This window comes from Rhinolophus ferrumequinum, chromosome 12 (assembly GCF_004115265.2).
Source record: "Rhinolophus ferrumequinum isolate MPI-CBG mRhiFer1 chromosome 12, mRhiFer1_v1.p, whole genome shotgun sequence".
Taxonomy (NCBI): Eukaryota; Metazoa; Chordata; class Mammalia; order Chiroptera; family Rhinolophidae; genus Rhinolophus; species Rhinolophus ferrumequinum.
This window is the reverse complement of record NC_046295.1, coordinates 20,165,190-20,186,944: the sequence shown is the minus strand read 5'-3', so window position 1 is coordinate 20,186,944 and position 21,755 is coordinate 20,165,190. Positions and strand designations below refer to the sequence as shown.

The window sequence follows — 21,755 nt, the reverse complement described above, 5'->3', positions numbered from 1 at the left end:
AATTTCATTTTCATTTCTGTGGGTGCAAAAAAAGGGGAAAGGAGGAAAAAACTCAATCTATGAATGTTAATGAAAAGTACCCATTAAGAAATATTGTCCGTATTAAATGTTTTTAAACTACTAATTAATTTGCCCTTGAGAAAGGAAGGACAAGAAGTCCAGACCTTAATTTCTAGTATTAAACTTCTGTTTAGTGTGTCTGTGTCAAAGATTGGTTTCCAATGGGCTCAAACTGACTCCAAAGTAATACTAAGTAAGCCTTATTTATATTGCTGTGCATTTCTACTGAATCGATTTTGACTGCTAATGTGGTTAGGAAAACAGTTCCTGTTGTTGACTGCAAAATTCAAATTACCATATATGCAATAAACTTCAGAAGTAAACTGACATCAGGGCCCTCATGAATGAGGTCTAATCTCATACTTTTTGGCAAAAATACAGATTGAATGAGAGACTAACAATTCTCAGGAAAATAGTCATTATATATGTGAATACTCATTAGAAATGCACAAATCTCACCAGTTCTAATTTTGACTTGCCATGGAATCTGTGAAGTCACTTGCCAGTTTTATTTTTGCCAGGAGATAGAAGTTCTCCTAGTTTGTTTAAAACCATTTGCTTCTTGCTGAATAACTAGTTGTTAATTCTTTCTCTCTTACTGTAACTTCAAACCGTTGTAAATATCTCGCACAATTTGCATTAAGGAGAAATGACTATGGATGCACCCGTGTAGATAAGGAGGCTACGCTTACTTAAGAGCAGGAGAGCACTGATTATTTAAACGAGCGATTTCCACATTCGGAGTTCCCGTTCTGAAATCTCAGCGGAGGTAGAGACGCCGAGCGCGGCCAAGGACTCTCATGGGGCGCAGCAGCCGGGAAGGGACTTCGCGAAGGGCCAGTCGGCTGGTCTCGCTTAGGCCGCGGAGGCCCACAGTCATGCGTGGGAATTCCAACTCCCATCCTACGCAGGAAACTTCTCGTCCAGAGACCTGCATCCCTGTCGGCACTCTCCTCAGTGACTTGGAGCGATTCGGCCTCACTTTCCCCGACTTTAAAAACCCCAGGAGCGGCCGCCACCTGCCTGAGGCCAAGGTAATAAACCCACAGCACCCAGTGCGTCTGGGCCCCGCAGGAAGGGGTGCAGAAGAGCGGCCTGGGCCCTTTCTCCCCAGCTGTCTCTGCCCTGGACCCACCGCTCAGACGCGGAGGGAGGGGCTCGCAGGCTGGCTGAGCTGGTACCCCCCGCCGCTCGGGTCGTGGCGGGTGGGGAGGGAAGCAGTGGCCACGCCGCCTCGACCCTCCCCGGGGGCGGGGCTCGAGCGCTGCCCCGCCCCCACGCCCTCCCTTTCCCCACCCCTCCCCCACGCCCTGTTCCACCGCCCCCGCAGTAGGAAAAGGAGAGGGAGGAGGGTAGGAAAGTGCTGTTCTGTGGAAAGGGGCGGAAGGAGGGGGAGGAAAAAAAAAGAAAAGGGAACAGAAACATGGCCGTCAGCTGTCGGGGTGGCAGTGCGGTGGGCAGCTCCTAGGCGACCCGCTGCCCCCACGGCCGGCCTAGGGTTAGCCGAGGCGCCCGCACGAATTAGCGCTCGCGGACGTTACCCCTCGCTGCACGCGGCACCCCTCGAGACCCAGCCCGTGAGGCGGCGCAGGCGCAGATCGGGTCGTGGCGGCGGCTGCGGCGGCGGCCGCGGGAGCAAGTCGCCCGCCCGGCCCTGCGGAGGGCGCCCAGGCCGCGAAGCCGGCGCTTTCATGCCCCGGGAAGGGGCTGTGTTCGGGTAGCGCTGAAGCGGGCGGCAGGTGAGTCTGCGGCCGAGGGCCTTTCGCGGAGGAACCCTGCGCCGCGCTTCCGCCGGGCCCGCGCTCTGGCGCGGGGAGGGCGCTAGGCAGGTAGCAAATCGAAGGTGCAGAGTTCGGATGGCCGGCCTGCGGGGGGTCGCCGAGGAGGCGGAGAGTGGCTGGGCTGGCATTCCCGGCCTAGTTTCCCCGCGGTTTCCGGGGGCGGGGAGTCCCTGGAGCCTGCGGGTTGTGATGGGGAGAGGCTGCGCCAGAAAGGGCCTCCCCGTGCCGCCGCCCGTGCTGCTGAGAACCACTTGCGTGGAAGCGCAAGGAGTCAGCCGTAGGGACCGCCGGGGCGACGGCCGCCTGGGTGGGGGCAGGGTAGAGTGGGGACGGCGATCGGGAGTTCCCGGGGGGGGGGGAACTGGGGCAAGACTGGCGGGAGCTAGGGGTTCTCCAGAAGGGTCGCGGGACAGAGTGGGGAAGGACTGGGGACCCGTGCAGGTGTCGCAGGTGAATTTCCTCTGCTTTACAGTGGCCGATCCTCAGGGCTTCGTCATTGCGGATGACTTTTAGGAAGGCAGGTTCCATTCAACTCCGAGTGACTAAACACAAAACTAATGAGCTCCTAGTGCTGACTCCTGTAAAGAGCTGTAACTTTTCTGCAGAGAATACTGTCATATTTTTTTTCTACCTTTTTCTGCTTTACCCTCCCGAAGACCGTACCTCATCATAACAAACAAGGAATGACCCAGTTTTTAAATAGTAACCCCCTTTCCCTCATTTGTTTCACACGGAAAAATTTTGGGCAGTTATCGCAGTTACTTGTGCAAAGGTGAATGAAAGTGTCATGTCCAGTAATGAACCTCAGCTGTATGTGTGTTTTTGCCTCAGAGAGATTGTCGTGCATTGTAGTCCGGGAAATTAACTGCTTAATTGAAATTGCCAGCTTAATTGTATGCAAACCCGTGTTTAGGCGTTCTCCCTAGTCCCCAATTTACAGTAGGAGTAGGTCTTCCCTTTCCTTTTCCCGGTTTAGAAGGTGAAGGGTATAGTAAGATGGGGAGAATATTAGTGCTAAGGAGTTAAGTTTTCAAATATTTGATTTGAGGTGGTCATGTGTATTAAGCAGCTATCTGAAATGCAGAGCATTGAATGATTTTCTGTGTACACGTGATAAGGTCAAAATGAGTTGCAAACGGAAAACATCTGAGCATTAAAGGATACCTTTTCTTGATCAACATAACCATGAAAAAAAAACCCCATGTATACTTTATTTTCTGTCCTGTTCTTTGTAGTAGTATTAGAAACTTGGTAAACTGCCTTCTTGGTGTGAGACTGGGAAATCAGAGATGAACTTAAATTTGTTTTCATGAGGAAGCCTCATACAGGCTTGCATGACTCATTTTTCTAGTAATCACAAACTCAATTCAAACGTTCCCCTCATTGGTATCTCCTGTGGCCATTTTGCAAAGTAGTTGCTTGGGATTCGGGATCTGATCTTTCTTATTACTGATTTTAGTGAACTGATAATACATCATTTGACTTCGACGTAGTACCTCAGTGTATTACTGTTTGGACTTGTTAATTTGGATAATAGCAAATCTATGAAGTTAGAAATGTTGAAGTTGTGTAATGGAGTATTTTACTATTGAATAATTTGTAAATTAGTGCATTCTGTTGTTGAAGGTAAATAATATATAGTATTTTGTAGTGTAAACTTGAGCTTTCAGCTGAAGAAATTGCCAGTAGAGTAGGGGTGTGGAGACTGTTCTTAAAATGCAAATGTTTTAAATTACAAGGACCTGCAATGTCGTGTAGGCTGTAACAATTCTTGGTTCCAGTCTTGGAAGGTTATTTGGTTGAGGTGCTCTCTATAAAGAAACATGTTAAGTATCTGCAATGAAAGCAAATTTGTAGCAATTAATACACAAGGGATTTGACATGATAAATAATAACCCAACAAGGCACCGTTGCTCTTTATATGATCTGCCAGTTAAGACCAAAACATTTTGTATTTTCATTGGAGTTTCTTGCCAATACAAATACTGATTTTGCATCGGCTCTGCTGCTCAGTTTGAAAGCTAGGTTTCAGTCGTACCCTTGCAACTTAAGTGCAGGTTGTAAGGTAAAAAAGAAAGCTGCTGAGTCAGAGGCAGGTTGTCTCATTTGGTCTTTCTCATTAGCAAAATGGAATTTCTGTTCTAATTTGAATGTCCAGTGTAATAAATATGCTTATTGAAACTTAGTAAGGGCAAATAAGCTTTCATAATACATGGATTGAAATTTTATTTTCTCTGTGCTGGTGCCATAATTTGTACCTCTTTTAGATTGTCAGTTTGACAGACTTGTAGTAGTGGGATGCCTTGTTGGACTTGGAGATTCCTTTATAAGAGTTAAAACTTGGGGAAAGAGTTAAATAGTACAGATTGTGTAAAACAGTGGTTTTTGGCATTATTATTTGAAATTTAAAATTATTTTTGTGGGAAGAAGTTAGGTACTTATAAACTTAAAATTTTTTTCTACTTAATGTCTGTACGTTGTACTTAATATAAGAATAGAGTTATTGTGGTATTTGGAAACCTTACTGGAAAAGAATATAACACGATTAAGGGAAATTAAAAAGGAGAAAAATTAATTCTCACTTACATTTACATTTTTCTGTACTTTGATTCTATTAATAACTTGCGTAATATATTTGGTATAAAATATGAATCCTTTCTATACTTGTTTATAATTCTGTGGTTAAACGTCACATAATTATCTTTTAAACATAACATGTTTTCCCTAGTGCTGCATGTTACTGTTATTGTACGGTTGTGTACAGTGTTTCCCCGAAAATAAGACCTAGCCGGACAATCAACTCTTATTTATATTATAGTAAAATAAGACTTGGGCTTATATAATATAAGCCCGGGTCTTATATTAATTTTTGCTCCAAAAGACGCATTAGAGTTGATTGTCTGGCTAGGTCTTATTTTCGGGGAACACGGTAGTAGTTTCACTCCAAAGTTTTACTGCTGCTGTTTATTTAACCATTTTCCTATCTTGACATTTTAGTAATTGAACTCTTTTACTCTCAAAATTAGGCTATAATGAAATCACTTTGCTAATATGATAGTCCAAACTAAATTACTTTTTAAATTTTTGAAAAAGTAAACATTCTTTGAACTCCTTCCTTTGCAGTGCATCATCAGGGCTCCTATAATATAGTATTTAATTGAGAACTGAATTAGAACAAGGTGAAAAATTATAGATGTGCATATATGACTTGAATTCATTGAATAGGAATCAAAATATAAATTCATAGTTCTTCCTGTTACTGACTTGCTACAAGTTTCAATTTATTAATTTTACTTTTACAATATAAAAGTAGTATTCTTATAAGAATTTTTAATTCTTACAGTAATATTATAGGGCATAGTGTTTCTAAGCATACCTTGTTTCAGCCAAACCTTGTATTTACAAATTTAGATTTATAATCTTTTGACCTACAGAAAAGTCATTTTGTAAGATTTTAAAAACTCTGAAATATTTTGAAGGATTCTTTGAATCTAGCTTTTTGTAGTTGTGTATGTGCAATTCATTTACAGCTTAATTAAAGGATGCTTAACTACTTAAAACATAAATGAGTATCTTTTTTTTTTTTTAAAGATTTTATTGGGGAAGGGGAACAGGACTTTATGGGGGAACAGTTTGTACTTCCAGGACTTTTCCAAGTCAAGTTGTTGTCCTTTCAATCTTAGTTGTGGAGGGCGCAGCTCAGCTCCAGGTCCAGTTGCCATTGCCAGTTGCAGGGGGCGCAGCCCACCATCCCTTGCGGGAGTCGAACCGGCAACCTTGTGGTTGAGAGCCTACGCTCCAACCAACTGAGCCATCTGGGAGGCAGCTCAAGGTGCCGTGTTCAATCGTAGTTGCAGGGGGCAGAGCCCACCATCCCTTGCGGGACTCAATTTTTTTTCCTAGGAATTGAACTGGCAACCTTGTGGTTGAGAGCCCACTGGCCCATGTGGGAATCGAACCGGCAGCCTTTGGAGTTAGGAGCCCGGAGCTCTAACTGCCTGAGCCACCTGCCGGCCCATGAGTATCTTTTTAATTATGGTTTTAAAAAGCATCTCTTAAGTAAGTAATGCTATCAGCTAGGGATAAAAAGATAACTAACAAACTGTCTGAATAGTAAAGTCTAGTAGGATAAAGTCTTATAAAAAAATCATGCCTACAATATGACAAATCTAAACTAGAGCAAATAGTGCTATAAGAGCAGAGGGAAATACTGTACCTAACTGTTTTGTATGGTTAGAGATGGTTTACATAGGAGACACTTGATTTAAAACTCAAAGAATGATGTGAAAAGGCACAAAGTAAATGAAAGAATGGGGTGGATTTTATTAAAATGCAAATAATTTAGTGTTTGGACATGGAGTTTTGGAGGGACGTTGGGGAGGGGGGAATAAGCTGGAGAGATAAGTAGGGGCTATGTCGTGAAAGGTCTGAAGAGGCAAATAAGAAATTAAGACCATGCATTGTGAGGAACAGGGAGCCATTTAACGCCATTAACCTGTTAAATATCTTTGGCTTTACTGTGAAGGATGGGTTGGGAGAGCAGCTTGAGGGGGCCTGCAGAGGCATCAACTAGAAAAGTTTGAAGGCATCTAGGTGAGAATTGAGAACAGCAGTAGTAGTAGGGATGGCAAAAAATGGATAGAATTGAGAACTATTATAATGTATAATATTGATGCAAACATTTTCGTCTGGGTTGAAAGCCTTTGTCTCTAGCTTTATCTTCTGCTTGCCCATTGTGCACCTGTTACCAGCCTACTTTCAGGTTCTTTCTCTTAGAGCCCTACATATGCTATTCCATTTGCATGTTACCTTTTCTGAGAGGTCTTTTCCTGTCTAGTTACAGATATCAATTACTATCATAGCATCTTTTTATTTTATTCTGTAGGACTTCCTCCCTTCCTCTTTCCCTCCGTTCCCCCTCCCCCTCCCCCTCTTTACTAGTTTGGAAGTTACAAGCAACCTGACTCCTTTTTATTTTTTCTAAATGTGGGTCTATTTCTGGTCTCTTTTTCTGTTCCATTAGTCTATATGTCTATCCTTACAGTACCAATATTATTTTGTCTTTATTACATTTCTTTATAGCAAATTTTGGATTTAGGAAGTGTTTGTCCTCCAACATTGTCTTTTTTATTTTTTCAAAATTGTTTTGGTTATTTTAGATTTGTAACATTTTTATATAATTGTAAAATAAGCTTGTCAGTTTCTACAAAAAGCCTATTGAGAGAATTGACTTCTCACTAATATTCAGTCTTCTGATACTTTATCATGACATATTTCTCCATTTATTTTGGTCTTTTTAGTTTTTTCTGCAGTTTTTATAGATTTTGTATGTATTTTGTTTAATTTATCCCTAAGTATTTCATGTTTTTTGATACTGTCTTTTGTCAACGATACTATGTTTTAAATTTTCTTTTTCCAATTGTTTGTTAATAGTATATAAAAATACAGTTGGTTCTTTTGTATATTGACTTTGTATTCTGTTATCTTACTAAATTCACTTTTTATTTTAACTAGCTTTTATGTAGATTCTCTAGGATTTTCTTCATACACAATCATAATGTCTACAGAGAAAGTCAGTTTTGCTTCTGCGTTTCAAATCAGTATACCTTTTCCTTTCCTTTTGCCTCATTGCTACTACCATGTTTCCCCGAAAATAAGGCCTAGCTGGACATTCAGCTCTAATGTGTCTTTTGGAGCAAAAATTGATATAAGACCCGGTCTTATTTTATTATAAGACTGAGTATAATATAATATAATATAATGTAGTATAATATAATAAGACCGGGTCTTATTTCAATTTTTGCTCCAAAAGATGCATGAGAGCTGATTGTCCGGCTAGGTCTTATTTTCGGGGAAACACAATAGCTAGATTAGTGCTATTTGCTAGAAATATAATGTGAGTCACATACGTAATTTAAAAATTTTTAGTGGCCCCATACTAAGAAGTAGCAAGTGACATTAAACTTAATACATTTTTTTTTTATTGCAGTATGTCCAAAATGTTAGTCACAATTTGTAGTAGTTTCCCTAAGCTTGCTGTAACAGATTACCACAAACCGTGTGGTTTAAAGCAACAGAAATTTTTTCTGTCACAGTTCTGCAAACTAGAAGTGTGAAATCAAGGTGTCGGCAGGGACATGCTCCCTTTGAAGGCTGTAGGAAAGAATCCTTCCTTGGTTCTTAGGGGGTTGCTGACAATCCTTAGATTTCATCTGAGTTGTTGAATTTATTGTCGTGAAAGTATTTATAATATCCCCTTGTAATTTTTTTAATGGCTAAAGGATCTGCAGTGATATACCTTCTTTCATTTCTCAAAGTGGTAATTCTTATCACGCTTTTTTCTTGATTTAGAGGTATTGGTTTTTATGGCTGTTGTTTATCCATTTTCAGTTTCATTTATTTCTGCTCTTTTTATTTTTTTCCTGTACTTTTGGTTTGATATGCTTTTCTTTTTCTGACATTTTAAGGTGAACACTTAGATCATAGATTAAAAACTTTCCTCTTCTGGTGTAAGAACTTAAAGCTATAAATTTTCTTGTAAACCCTGTTTTAGCTGCATCCCACGAGTTGATTTCTGTTATTTTCATTCTGTTTAAAATATTTTCTAATTTGTGATTTGTTCTTTGATCCATGGATTATTTAGAAGAGTGTTGTTTAATTTCTAAATACTTGGAGAATCTTACAAGCTATCTTTCTATTACTGATTCCAAATTTAATTCCTTTGTGGTCAGAGAACATGTTCTGTTTGATTTATATCCTTTTAAATGTATCCAGGCATGTTTCATGGGCCAACATATGGTATGTCTTGGTGAATTTTCCGTGTGCACTTCAAAAGAGTTTCTATTTTGCCATTGTTGGGTAAGTGTTCTATAAATATTGGTATGTTAAGTTAGTTGATAGTGTTCTTCCAATTTTATGTATTCTAATTTTCTGTATACTTGTTCTATGAATTATTGAATGAGGAGTGTTAAACTCTCTTTAACTGTATATCTGTTTATCTCCTCCCCTTTTTTTAAATCAGTTTATATTTATTCACCTTAAGTAACAGTCTAGGTAAGTGACATTTATTTCCCCTTTTAATGTTGTCTGGCTTTGCTTCGTATACATTGATGCTTTCTTATTAGACATATACATGTTTAGGATTGTTAGGCCTTGGTAAATTAATAACTCTTTTATTGTTATTGTGAAACATTTCTCTTTATCTCTGCTCTGAAGTCTTCCTTTGCCTATTATTAATATGTCCAGCCCAGCTCTCTTAGGATTAAAATTTACATGTTATATCTTTTTCCATCCTTGTACCTTTTTGAAAATAGACTCTATATTTCTAGAGCAGTCTCAGATATACAGAAAAAATGAGAGGCATTACAGAGAGTTCCCCGTACCCCAGACCCACTTTATTCTATTATTAACATCTATTGACATCTTACTTTAATATGGTACATTTGTTACCATAGTAATTAATGAAACAATATTGAGGCATTAACTAAAGTTGACAGTTTATTCAGATTTCCTTGGTTTTCACCCAGTAACTTTTCTCTGTTCCAGGATCCCCCCCAGCTACTGTATTACATTTGGTTGTCCTGTTTCCTTAGGCTACTAATTGGGTGTGACAGTTTCTCAGACTTTCCTTACTTGTGATGACTGTGACAGTTTTGAGTACTGATCAGGCACTTTGTAGGATGTCTCCCTCTGTTGGAATATTTCTGTTGGAATTTTTCTGATGTTTTTCTTAGGATTAGACGGGTTATGGATTTTTGGGAAGAAGATCACAGAGGTAAAGTGCCATTTTCATCACATCATATTCAATGTACATACTATCATAACGATGTATGACTTTGCTGGTGAGATCTTGATGACCTAGCTGAAGTAGTGTTTGTCATAGTTCTCCACTGTAAAATTATTGCCCCCCCCGCCCCTCCCCCCCGCCTCCTTTTATTCCTTCTGTACTCTTTCGAAGGAAGTCACTAAGCTCATCCCACACTTAGAGTAGGGAGTTATATTCACACTTTGAAGACTCCTTGAGGGCAGAATAGTTACCTAAGTTATTTGGAATTATTTTGCATGGGAGATTTGTCTCTTTCCATTTAATTAATTAATTAATTAGTTAATTCATATCATTAATTTATATCAGTATGGACTTATGGATGTTTATTTCATACTTTCAGCTATAATACAGTACTACTTTATTTACTCAGATTATTCCAGCCATGGCTATTGGGAGCTCTTTTAGTTGGTCCTGTGTTCCTTTGACAGACACCTATCAATGTGGGTTTGTTTGTTGTTCGCTTTTTAAATTTTTTATTTTTATTTTTTTAATTATTTTTTTTTTAAGAAGGGCGCAGCTCACAGTGACCCATGTGGGGATCGAACAGGCAACCTTGGTGTTATTAGCACCACGCTTTAACCAACTGAGCTAACCGACCATCCCTGCATTTGCTTATTTTTTCAGCACTTACTCTCTGGCTCTCAAAAAGTGTTCCCCACTCATTTTGTATATTTCCTGGCCCAGTCCTATACTCACCTATTTCTCCAAGAAGCCTTGCTTCCATTTATCAGATAATGGCGATAGAAACGATTTGCATGCTAGGTGTGATGATTACTACTGGGGTGTCATTGCCTCTGGGCCTTCTCAGCTGACTGAACAAGGAAATATACTTGTGTATGTTAACCTGTTATGTACATATGTCTGTAAATTTTTCTCTGTGTAACATCTGTGTTTATATTAAGCTAAAATATGAGTTCACACTGAGTCCAATCTCAATCCATTACTACATGGGTCATCCTAGCCTTCTCCCTTGCTTATCTGTAAACTGCTACTCTGACAGTGAGAAATCTGGTTCCCACTATCCATCATCCATTTATGTAATGGTTCAATTTTTTAAAAAAACTTTTAATTTATTTTAAGTGTGTTTTTCCAGGACCGATCAGCTCCAAGTCAAGTAGTAGTTTCAATCTAGTTGTGGAGGGCACAGCTCACACTGGCGCATGTGGGGATCAAACTGGCAATCCTGGTGTTACGAGCGTCACACTCTAACCAACTAAGCTAACCGGCCGCCCTGTAATGGTTCAATATTAGTATACATGTATAGCAGTGTCAGAATTGTTAACTCATACCCCTGTGGGAAACAATTTTATCAACTAGAATGCCTATGTACAGGTCCTTTTGACTTTAATTTTACAAACTCCATTCATTTCTAATGTTACTTTGGTCAACATCTTTTCCCTCCCACCCCCTTCAGTGAGGTTGTTTCATACATTTGTAATAGTTGTACAGTTATATTCTCTTGATCTGCTCCACATTCCTTCAGGGGATCCCCAGAACTCCTCCGTGTTTTTAAAAAATTTTGCATGCATTAAAGCTGTAAAGTTCTATGAATTTTGACAAAGCATAATGTCATGTTCCACCATTACAGTTTTATCTCTGTAAAAAATCCCCTGTACTTCAACTCTTTGACACTTTTGTGCCTCACCACATTCCAGGGCTTTGTGGTGAGGCACAGAGTGTACCACTGATGTCTTTTGTACTGATTCTGTAGTTTTGCCTTTTCTAGAATGTCATATAAATTGAATCATATAGTATGTAGCCTTTTCAGACTGGCTTCTTTCACTTTGCAATATGCATTTAATGTTCCTCCACATTTTGTCGTGGCTGGATAGCTCATTTCTTTTTATCACTGACTCATCCATTGTCTGTTTATCCACTCACCTATTGCTTCCAATTGTTGGTGACTATGAATCAAGCTCCTGTAAACATTGTGTGCAGATTTTGCATGGACTTAAGTTTTAAAATCAATTGGGTAAACACCTAGGAAAGTGATTCCTGGGTTGTACAGAAAGCTTATGTTTAGCTTTGAAAGAAACATCAAACTGTCTTCCAAAGTGGCTCTTCCATTTTGCATTTCCATTAGCAATGAAAAGCTCCTGTTCTGCATCCTTCATCAGCATTGGGTATTGTCAGTTTTTAAAAAATTTTTAGCCATTCTTATATGGGTATTTCATTATTTCAGTTTGCATGACTAATGGTGTTGAGTATTTTTTCACATATGTATTTGCCACATATATGTATCTTCTTTGATGAGGTATATGTTCATATATTTTGCCAATTTCTTAATTGAGTTGTTTCTTTACTATTGAGTTCAAAGAGTTTTTTGTATATTTGGATACCAGATTGCAAAATATCAGGTACATATTTTGCAAATACCTTCTCAAACTCTGTGGCTTGTCTTTTGTGGCTTGTCTTAATGTCTTTTGGAGAACAGAAGTTTGTAATAAAGTCTACCTTACCAGTGTTTTCTTTCAAGGATTTTGCTTTTGGTGTTGCATCTAAAAACTCATTGCCAAACCCAAAAGTAGATAGTAGATTTTCTCCTATATTTTCTTCTAGAAGTTTTATAGTATTGTGTTTTATATTTACACGTTTGTGTTCCATTTTGAAATACTTTTTATACAAGGTATAAGGTCTCAATCTACAATTCTTTTTTTCTTTTTTCTTTTTCTGCATATGGGCATCCAATTTTTCCACCACTATTTGTTGAAAGACTGCCTTTTCTCCATTGAACTGCCTTTGCTCTTTTGTCATTTTTTTTACTTACTTTTTTTATACAAGGAATTTTTATCTATTGTATAAAGGGAGGGTTATCTGGTGCCCCAGAACGTTCTGGGCTTCATTAAGACTGTCCATTTCACAACACTAGCTCCAGTTGTTAGTGATTAAAAGAGCTCCAAAGGCCTATGGTCATGGGCACTGATGAGGGCCCACACCCTCTGGCTCCAGCTGCCCCCGGTGTTGGAGCTGGGCGGGAGGGAGGTGTGGGGGCTTGCTTCCTGGTCTTGCCTTACAGAGATCGAAGTCATACACCATAAAATTCACCCATTTAAAGGCTGTAAGTCCTTGGTTCTTAGTATAGTTACAGAGTTTTATAACCAGCAGTGTAACCTAATTTAGAGCATTTTCATCACCCAAGAAAGAAACCTTGTGTCCATTAGCGGTCTCTATCCCACCCCCCTCTCCCTACCCCAGCTCTAGGCAACCACTACTCTGTTTTTTGTCCCTATAGGTTTGTCTGTTCTGGACATTTCATATACATGAAATCATGCAACATGTACTCTTTTGTGACTGGCTTCTTTCATTTAGAATAATATTGACATTCATTATTGTTCAGCTTCAGCTTCAGGTGTACAGTGCAGTGATCAGGCATCTACATCATCCCTGAGGTGGTCTCCCAAATGGGACAAGTGTCCATCGGATACCCTGCAAAATCTTTACAACACATTTAGGATAGTATTTTTGAGGTTCAGTTAGGTTGTTGTATGTATTAGTACTTCATTCCTTTTTAAAAAAAAAAATTGTGGCAAAATTGAACGAAATTCACCATTTTAACAACTTAAAAATCTACAGTTCAGTGGCATTTACTACATTCATAATGTTATATACCTGTCGCCGCTGTCTAGTTGCAGAATGTTTTTATCGCCACAAAAGGGTGGAAACCCCTTTCCATTTAAGCAGCCACTCTCCACTGTCCTCCTCAGCCCCTGCCAATCGCTAGTTTGCTTGCTTTCTCTGTGGATTTGCCTGTTCTGGATATTTTCTATAAATGGAATCATGTAATATGTGATCTTTGTGTCTGGTTCCTTCCACTTAGCATAACGTTCATTCATGTTATGGCTTGTATTGGCAATACTTCTTTTCTTTCTGTGGCCGAGTAATTTCCACGGCATGGAAATACACATTTCGTTTATTGATTTATTACTTGATGGTCATTTGGGTTTTTTCTACATGTTGACTATTTTGAGTGATGCTGCTGTAAATACTTGTATACAAGTTTTTATATGGACATATGTTTTCATTTGTCATAGTAAGCCACTTAAATTTAGTGAAATTATGATATAGTTGGGTTTGAATCTGTTATCTTGCTATTTGTTTTTAATATCTCCTATCTGTTCTTTGTTCCTTTCTGGATTAGGTATATTTTAGTATTCCATTTATCTCCATATTGGTTTATTAGCTGTACATCTTTTTTTGTAAGTAGTTGCTTTAGGGTTTATAATATGCACGTTCGCCTTATCACAGGACATGTTTAAACAGTATTACACTACTTTATGGGGTAACCTAGTACTCCTAATTCAGCACATTTCTGTTCTCTTCCATGTAGCTCGTGCTCACTTTCTTACTTTGCATTTTCTCTCCACCTCACTCTAGGGTGGCGGTTCTCCACCCACCTAGCTAACACCAGGCTTGTCAGTGTTCTCTACTTTTCATCAACATTTGATACAGTTGATTGGTCAGTCCTTATGTTTTGAAAAACCTCATTGGTTTTCGGGATGCTGTACGATCCTGATTTTTTTTTTTCTAATTTATGACAGTTGCTTCTCAGTTTTCTAGCTTCTCTTCCTTTACGTCTAAAGGTTGGAGTGCCTTAGGCTTAGACCTTATACCTTTTCTTTATAGTATTCGTCACTTTTTAGAGTATCATATCTAATCCCATAGTTACAAGTATATATAGATTGCTGTTGACTTTAATCTTTGTATCTTTATCAAACTGCACAGTATATTGAATTGGACTGACTGCTGCACTTGAATGTTTCCGTAGGTATGTAAAACTTAACTTGTCCAAAACAGAAGTTTTACTTGATTTCCTCAAATCTATCCTTTCCTCACACCTTCCCACTTCAGTCCATGGCAGCACCATTCACACACTTGGTTAGGCCACAGACTGCACATCATTCTTCCTTTCTCTTTTCCCCCACATACTTCCAATCCATCAGCAGCAACTTTGCTTTTAAACTACATCCCAAATCTTGCCGTTCCTTGTTGCTCCACTCGTTTGCCCTAATATAAGCCATTATTACCTCTTTTTCTGGACTATTGGAATTGCCTTTTCACTGCTCTCTCTGCTTCTGCTCTTTTCTCCCTCTCGTCTAGCAACTGGTGTGTTTTTTTCCAAAGACATAAATAACAGCACATCACTCTCATCTAGAGACCACTATTACGTAGTAGCTTCCTGTCTCACTTAGCCTAACACCCAGACCTTATCTTTGCCTAAAAGGTCTATGTGGTTTCTTCCTTCACCGACCTCATCTGCCCATACAGACTCCCCTAAGCTCCAGGGACATGGCCTTCTTGCTGTTCCTCAAAGATCAAGTTATTTGCTTGCCGTATGGCTTTTATTTTGTATTTTCTTCCCACTTGGACTGTTCTCTATCACCACATGATTAATCCTTTATCAGTTAGACCTCTCCTTAGATCTTCCTTCTTCAACACAGTCTTCCCTGATTGCACTATAAAAATAAGGCCTATTATCACTTTCCCTCAGTATTGATTTATTTTTCTTCATAGCACATATGCTTCCTGAAATACTTATTTACAAGTTTATACTTATTTACTGATTACTTCCCAACTATGATATAAGCTCCATAAAGATAGGGCATTTGGTGTTTTCATTGCTTTAGTTTCCAGCGTTTAGAACAATGAGGCGCAGTCATGTTATTGATGTACCAGCAGTGATTGTTTAACATACATAAGAGCTCCTTCCCATTAGCCACAAAACTGTAAAATTCTTATGAATAATACAGACAAACAATGCACAAGACCTGGGTGAAGGAAATGACGATGAAACTTTACTTAAAGGCTTTTTTTTTTTAAAGACCATTCTGAATAGAATGGAGAGCCATACCGTGCTACTGACTGCAGAACTTAATGTGAAGATGCCCATCCTCCTTAAATAATCTGTGTTTTAGAGCAGTTCCAAAGATCTCAACTTTTTCCCCCCCCTTTGATACTTGATGAGGTTGGATGAATAAGCTTGGAAAGTCTTAAAAAAGGATGAAGAGGGAGTTTATCTACCAGATCAAAAAACATGGAGAACTATTATAATTAACTGTGGGTGGTACTAGCTTGGAAATTGGCTAATGGAACAAAATAGAAGTTAGATTTTATAGGATTCTTTACGATTTTTAGTATACGAAAGTAGATGACATTATTATAAATCACATTTTGTAGAACATTTGTAAAGCAGTGATACCCATTAGGTATATTTGAGGTGTGTGGTATTCTTTACTCTTACAATCAGGCATCTAGTTAACTATGTATGCCCTTAGGTCACCTTCTGTTTTATAAAATATTTCCCTCATTCCTAGACAGCTTAATTTTTTATTTGATTGTGTTTACCCCTCTTTCTTTTAATTAATTACTACTTTTATTATGTGTTTCATACTCAAACTTAATAGAATTTCTTTTTATTTTATTTTAATTTTTTATTGGAGAATATTGGGGAACAGTGTATTTCTCCAGGGCCCATCAGCTCCAAGTTATATGTCCTTCAATCTAGTTGTGGAGGGTGCAACTCACTGGCTGGCACATGTGGGAATCGAACCAGCAACCCTGTTGTTCAGAGCTCACGCTCTAACCAACTGAGCCACCCAGCTGCCCCTAGAATTTCTTGTAATTCTAAATAAACTATGAATGAGAGACTGAAATCCATAAAGTATGTATGTATTTGTAGCATTGTGATACCTGTTGCAGCTCTTCACAGATAGTTCTTGGCTGTATGTGAATTGGTAAGGTTGCCAGATAGCTGAGTTCAGAAACTCGTGAAGTGTTATTTTACCCTAACTGGGAATATTCAGATTAGCAATTATGCTTTCCTGCCTACTTCTTGAGTTGAAACCAGTATTATTCCACTCTACATTTTCTTATCTTTCCCACTATCCTCCATTTCCCCTTATACTTTTGTTGAAATTTCAAAGGACAGGAACCTCTTTTTAAAGAAACTTTTTATTTTGAAAAAAATCAAATTTTCAGAAAAGCTGTAAGAATATTGTAATGAGCTCCTATTATATCATTCACTTAGATTTGCCAGTGAACATTTTGACACATTAGCTCTCTCCCTCTCTGTCTAAGCATATTATTTTTTTGATTAAACCGTTTGAAAATCAGTTCAGCATGTATTTCTGAAGAACAAGGACGTTCTATTATACAATACAATGATCACATTAGGAAAATTAGCTTTGTTACAAAATTATCTAACATATAGTCAGTCTATATTTTTAATACTATACCTTACAGCAGTTTTTTGTTTTTCTGTTCCCTGGTCCATTCTAAGATCACTGATTATATTTAGTTGTCATTTATTTGGTAGATCATTTGGAATTTTTATGTAGACAGTCAAGTCTGTGAAGGACAGTTTTATTTCTTCCTTTGCTTTATTATTTTCTTCCTTTGGGTTTATTTTGCTCTTTTTTTAGCTTAAGATTGAAAGTTAGGTTATTCATTTGAGACCTTGCTTTTTTCCCCTAATAAATGCTTAATGCTATGTATTTCCCTGAAATGACTGCTTTAACTGTACCCCACAAATTTTGATATGTTGTATTTTCCTTTTTGTTCAGTTTAAAATACTTCGTAATTTCCTTAAACTTCTTGAACCACTCATTATTTAGACATGTATTCCATTTCCAATGTTTGGAGATTTGTCTATTATCTTTATGTTGTCACTTTTAAGGAGGGCACAGCTCACAGTGGCCCATGTGGGGAATGAACCGGCAACCTGGATGTTGTTAGCACCACGCTCTAACCAACTGAGCTAACCGGCTACCCCATGTTGTCCCTTTTTTGATACTCAGATTTTAGTCTCTTTACATCTGGAATAATAGTACCTTGGATGTTTGTTTATCTTTCATCATATTGACTTTTTTTTTTTTTTTTTTAGAATTTTGTACTTTAGTTTCAGCCTGACTGCCTAATCCCTCGTGATTAGATTAAGGCTGTGCATTTTTTTGGGGGGGGATCAGGAATACTACATAACTAATGTGGTATATCCTTCTTAGTGTTATCAGTCACATCAGAAGGCATGTCGTATCAGTTTCACCAATTATTAGTGATGTCAATCAACTTTGATTACTTGGTTAAAGTGGTGGCCATCAGATTTCTCTGGTGGTACTTTATTTCTTTGTAATTATTAGTATCTTTGGGGAAAGGCTCTGAGATTATATAATTACCTCATTTCCAACAGCCTTCTACTCAGTGGTTTTAGCAACCATTGATAAATTCTTGCTTGAATCTGAATAGTGTGATTGTAAAATGGTATTCTATCATTCCTTCTACACTTACTAGTTGGGATTGTATTGTGAAGAGCATTTCTTTCCTCCTTCCCCTTCATTCATTTATAATTTCAGTATGGACTCAAGGCTTAAAAAAAAGCAATGTGTTATATATGCCATTACTGTCATTCATTTTGATGCTGAAGTTGTTCACAGTTTGGCCAATGGGAAACTCTTCAAATTAGTTCATGTGTCTTTTTGATAGGGCCCCCATTAGTCTTTGAGCAATGTTCTTTTGTTTTTGTTTTTTCTTTTTAAATTTTTTTCTCCCTTGTATTAAGATTTTCTAGGTGTATCTTGTACTTTTCTTGCCCAGCCTTGGAATTGGCCATTTCTCCAAGGAGCTCTAGTATCTTTTTATTTTTTGGTTGTTGCTGTTTGTTTTCTCATATCTTTTGGTAGGGAATATTTTTAAGAAACAAAAATTTAGGGGCTGCTTATGTTTGTTGCTGGTGGGGTGACTCTGCTTCTGGATTTTATTTTTAGCAGAAAGGGGATATAATTCACATACCACGCAATTAATTCATTTGAAGTATACAACTCATTGGTTTTTAATGTAGTCACAGATTGCTCAACCATCACCATGATCAATTTTAGCACATTTTTGTCACTCCGTTAGTAGTCACTCTCCATTTCCTCCAACCTGCTATCCTTAGGCAACTACCAATCTACTTTCTCTTTCTATACATTTATTTTGGACATTTCACATAAATGGTCTGTTTTGATAAATATACCATGAGCTTTTTCTGTTCTGTGATCCAATTCAGGGTAGTGCATTGCATTTAGTATACATGTATTTTAAAATTATGAGTTCATATTGATACCTCTGACTCCATTCTAATACATAGATTCTTATTTGCCTTCTCCCATCCCAAATTTATATCTCCGTTTTATCACAGCAAGAAATTTGATTTCCAACAATTGTTCAGTCATACTTGTAAAATATACAGAATAATTTCAGAATTGCTACAACCATACGACTGTAAGATGCAAGCCTTCTAAGTAAAGCTTAAGATTTCTTTTTCAGTTCATGTTAAATTGTTCAAAAGTTACTTGGATTAGTTCTTTTTTTCATTCCCTTCTATATAGTTACATTATCAACTTGCTACACTGTTAGGTATAAAGGCTCACATATCTTTAATGGTGAAGTTACGTATTTAACCAGGTCAGTGTTTTTTTAATGGAATTTAGTAATTGTTCTTTTCTAGACTTTTAACATGGTATATAACAGTGAATATACCATGCGTATGTATTTTGTTTGCTCTTGCTAGTGTTTAAGAATTTTGAATTATTTGCTGATATTTTAAAACTTGGAGATTTACAGTAAAATCCTGATTTCTGGTTTCTCTGAAAAAGGCAAAAAGGAAGTTCTGGTTTTGCTAAGTAAGTCCTTTGGCAACAGTTGGATAGATCTGACTAGTAGTGGGTGCCTGCATTCTCTAGTTCCCACGACTCTTATATCTTGCCTGATCCCTTTAGGCATTTGTGTTTGCAACCCTTCTTTATAACCCTCCTTCTTTACAAAACTTTCAGTGGCAGGTGCAACAGTAGAGAATTACACTGCTTTGTGTTCTGAAAAAAGAACTGATTTTATCTGAAATGACTTACTTTTTCAGCTTTGTAGTTTTCATGACCTAGCCAGCATAACTGATGTTGATAATGCTTTCTAAATGGAATCACCAAGGACCTATTTTAAATTGCTTAAATGTAACAATAATTTTAATAAAACTGTACTTTCTTTGTGATTTAAACAAAGTTCATCATTCATTCTGCATGGGTTGGAACACCAAGGAACACACAGATAGTTTTGAAGATTTAAAAAAGTCCTTTTGTTATAGTGAGAAGAATTGTGTAAACTACATTTAACCTTGTAAGTTGAAGTTTATAACATTTTGTTGATGCCAGCAGCATTTATTTATTAAAATGTAAGCCATTTAAAGAGTAAGCCATTTAAATGTAAGCCATTTAAAGAGTAAAGTGAAATGAAGTTGATTCTGAAAGATTATATTAGCTATAGTTGAAAAGAAAAATTTAATTATGAAACTAAGCTTTTACAAATATTTTAATTTTTTTCAAAAGCTCTTGTTAATACAGACTAATTTTTACCAGAGATAAACAAGGTCATTTCATAATGTTAAAGCGGTCAGTTAATCAAAAGGACAAAGTTCTAAATGTCTATGCCCTTAATAACAGCGTGTCAAAACACATGAAGCAAAAACTGATAGAACTGAACGGAGAAATAGACAAATCTACAGTTATAGCCAGAGATTTCAATACCACTCTCTTAATAATTGGTAGAAAAAGTGGACAGAAAATCGGCAAAGATATTAGTAGACCTGACCGACACTATTAACCTACTTGACCTGATTAGCATTTGTGGAGCCCTCTTTCCAACAACAGAACACACATTCTGCTGAAGTGCACGTAGTATATTTATCAAAATAGACCATATTCTTAGCCATAAAACTAGTCTTTGATAAATGTAAAAGAATTCAAGTCATACACATTATATTCTATGGTCACAGTGTAATTAAGTTAGAAGCCAGCAGCCAAAGATTCTTGGAAAATTCCCAAGTACAAAATTTGGAGCCTGAAACATACTTTTAAGGAGCCCGCGGCTCAAAGAAAATATTTTAAGAAAGGGGAATTAAAAAGTATTTTGAACCGAATAAAAAGAAAATACTACATTCCCGAATTTGTGGGATGTCACTAAAACACTGCTTGGGGAGGGATTCATAGCACTACCTACCTACATTAGAAAAGAAGAAAGATCTCAAATCAGTGACCTCAGCTTCCAACTTAAACTAGAAAAAGAAGAGCAAATTAAATTTTACATAAACAGAGGAGAGGAAATAATATCAAGTAGAAATAAATCAAATATAAAATAGAAATGCAATAGAGAAAAATCAGTGAAACCAAAAGCTGGGTCTTAGAGAAGACCAGTAAAATTGATAAATTTCTAGCCAGGCTAAATAGGAAAATGAGAGAGAAGACACCAATTAATGATAGCTGGAACGAGAGAGATGACATCACTGTATATTCTAGTGATATTAAAAGGATAATAAGGAAATACTATGAACAACTTTATGACAGTAAATTTGACAACTTAGATGATAAATGGACCAATTCTTTGAAAGACACTGCTATAGACTGAATGTTTGTGTCCCCCCATATTCTTACCTTGAAACCTAATCCCACATGTGATGGTATTTGGAGGTGGGACTTTGGATGGTGCTTTGGTTATGAGGGTGAAATCCTCATGAGTGGGATTAGTGCCTTTCTATAATAAGAGAGACCCAGAGAGATCCCTCACTCTCTACAGCCATGTGAAGTTACAGCAAAAAGACAGCCTTCTGTGAACTAAGAAGCCAGCCATCACTATACACTGAATCTGCCAGAGCCTTGATCTTGGACTTCCCAGCGTCCAGAACTGTGAGAAATAAGTTTCTATTATTTATAAGCCATTCAATCTATGGTGTTCTGGTATAGTAGTCTGAATGTGCTCGAGACAGACACAAAGTACAAAAATTTACTCAAGAAGAAATCGAGTAACTTTAGAGTAGTCCTATATGTGTTAAAGGAATTGAATTTATAGTTAAAAACCCTACCCACAAGAAAACCCCTTAAAACCCAGATGATTTCACAGGTAAATTCTATCAAACATTTAAGGAAGAAATAATACGAATTCTATACAGATTGTTCCAGAAAATTGAAGAGGAGGAAATTCTTCCCAATTTACTGTGAGAGACTAGCATTACCTTGCTACCCAAACCAGATAAAGATAAGAAAAGCAAACCACAGACCAATGTCTCTCATTAA

The 21,755-nt window shown here is 37.7% G+C and overlaps 1 protein-coding gene across 5 annotated transcripts in view; it reads left to right on the top strand.

Moving 5' to 3' along the window:
• Positions 1–625: 625 nt before the first annotated feature.
• The window catches only part of DENND4C (DENN domain containing 4C), a 101,269-nt gene continuing 80,139 nt past the window's right edge, over positions 626–21,755 (top strand). For 2 of the 5 annotated variants that reach the window (XM_033123715.1, XM_033123714.1), the window contains exon 1: positions 2,130–2,148. The gene's annotated coding sequence lies outside the window, so the exon portion shown is untranslated. Of the gene's footprint in view, positions 1,095–1,425; positions 1,800–2,129; positions 2,149–21,258; positions 21,369–21,755 lie in introns of those variants that run through there. The other 3 variants (XM_033123717.1, XM_033123718.1, XM_033123716.1) reach the window with 3 other exon arrangements.